We start from the raw sequence: 2,393 nt of genomic DNA on the forward strand, positions 1-2,393 counted from the left end.
TAATGTTATTTGTGCTGATTAAAAAAGATAAAATACTCCTACCCATGTAAGATCATTTGTGTTGTATGTCTATCATAGCTCAATTGATTCAGAAATTGTATCATCATTCAAAACAACGAAAGGGTTAAATTCACATCTCTCTAAATTGCTTAATTCAACAAATTATATCTTACTCCTTAACTATCACATACTATAACGGTCCGACTTTTCTAATATTTACTAACATGACGTTACTACATGCATGCATAGACCTCAAATAAAAATTTTAAATCTTTGCTCAAATAAAAGTAAAATGATTTCATATGTTAATAAAATCTCACTAATAACTTAATACATTTGCTCGAGTCCCCTTAAAAATATAAGATAAAATCAAAAAACATTTAAGACTTTAAAAGTTTAACATAAAAATTCTAGAATTTTGAATACTAAGACTCATTTCAAACATGAAAACATGAGCAGAAGTATCTATTTGGCCCCAATAGTACAATTACGGATTCTTCTTATCATTCCCCGATCTGTCCTTATATTTACCTGAAAACATACCACGATAAGTATAAAAATACTCAATAAGTAAGCCCATTACCGTGGTCAGACTGTGCATTTATATCCAATAAATGTAAACATGCTAGTGGACTCACATAAATCAACCATACATAAATGGTCGTTCAGTGAATGACTTAACTCATACTAACACATATCTGGTAGCCCGAAGGCTCACATAATAATATAAAAGTGAACCCGTCAATCCACAGAATTGTAACATAGTAGTGAACCCATCAGTCCACGGAATTGTAACATAGTAGTGAAGCCGTCGGCCCACAAAGCGGTAATATGATGGTGAACCCATTGGTCCACATAGCTGTAACATAATGGTGAATCTATCGATCCATGGAACTATAATATAATGGTGAACCCATCAGTCCTAGGAGTTGTAATATAATGGTGTTAAGAGGACAAACCTTCACTTTCTTATCTAGCAGCTAACATATCAACAATATCATCCACAATATACATGTCTCAAAGTCCCACACTTGATCATATTAGTCATATACAATAACTTCATGCTCGTAAAACTACTTTATTCACGTATTTGGCCATGTTTCTCAATAGCATCCAAACAAAACATAAAATTATCACACAATCTATATCACCTGGCTCAAGGCGGTTCCAATAGTAAGATTACTTACCTTGGAATTAAGCCCAAATGTGATCCAACAAGCTTATTTCCTTTTTGCCTAATAAGATCTTGAGTCAAGCCCTAAAATTATAAACTAACTTTAAAATCAATAATTAAGGCCTAATTCCAATCGTCTAAATTTATCTCAAATATCTCCGGTTAATTTACCCAATAACTATTAGCTGCCGGAAAAACCTCCAACTCTGCTGGACAGACATCGAGAACTCGATAAAACACAAACCTAACATCCAAAATACATGGGTATCATTAAATCGGAACCAATAATTGATGGGATTTCAAGAGAAGCCTCATACACTTACAAAGTCATATCGAAATCAACCCCGAACCTGCTGGACAGCAATCAACCACACTTCAACCCTTTAATCTAACACCAAAATGTGATGGGTATTGATAAATAGAAGCCAAAACTTAGTGGGTGTTCAATAATCTTCAAGAAACCCAACTAAATTAATTAAGTCCTTACCCAAATCCAAGATTCCAGTGAAAACCCAAAGCAATGGTAGCGGTGACGGCGCTGGATCGACAGTGACTGGTGTGAAGGCACAGCTGGCAAATCTGGCAACACTGATGAAGACTAGCGGCTGGCTCGATTTCAAAGGTGTGGCTGTTGATCAGTGGTGACGGCGTGGTTGTGACGACGGATGGCGGTCTAAGTGCTGGCTAAACATAGATGGCGTGAATGACCACAAATCTGTAGGGTTGACGAACTCTAGTGACCTGGGGAAAATGACAGCCTCGACTAAACTGGAGTTGCGCGAGAAGAAAAAGAAAACGTAAGGGGTTTTGCACAGAAAATTTATATGGATGACCCAATTTTTGGGTCCAAAATATCAAATGACCCATTTTTAAAAAATAATGTCAATTGACTCTCTATTGACATTATTGTCATACCAAATTATATAAATTATCCTTACTTCTTCGTCTTCTTATCTTTTTACTGAGAACCCACTAAAACTAAAAACCCTTCATTCAAATTTTCCAAGGCTAACGGCTTCGTATCGCTCATAAACTAAAAAACTCTTGAGAATCCATCATTTTGGCTTGCAAACGATTCTACTGCCGCCGACAAATCGAATCTGGTCAGTAAATCTTTCAATATGTGCCTGAAAATGTCTTACACTGATCGGTAATGGGGCTTTATGGATCGTTCTGGGTTTAGAAATACACTGATATAGTTTTTTTTTTTTTTTTTTTT

The 2,393-nt window shown here is 35.6% G+C and overlaps 1 long non-coding RNA gene across 1 annotated transcript; it reads right to left on the minus strand.

The window, feature by feature from the left end:
• Positions 1 to 281: 281 nt before the first annotated feature.
• Positions 282 to 1,965, minus strand: LOC120078199. The gene is made up of 3 exons (XR_005481945.1): positions 1,662 to 1,965; positions 1,498 to 1,562; positions 282 to 1,418 (listed from the first exon to the last, which is right to left on the minus strand). It is a non-coding gene; the product is annotated as an uncharacterized LOC120078199 (long non-coding RNA).
• Positions 1,966 to 2,393: the final 428 nt, after the last annotated feature.

The sequence above is a fragment of the Benincasa hispida genome, chromosome 5 (assembly GCF_009727055.1).
Source record: "Benincasa hispida cultivar B227 chromosome 5, ASM972705v1, whole genome shotgun sequence".
In the NCBI taxonomy this organism is placed as follows: domain Eukaryota; kingdom Viridiplantae; phylum Streptophyta; class Magnoliopsida; order Cucurbitales; family Cucurbitaceae; genus Benincasa; species Benincasa hispida.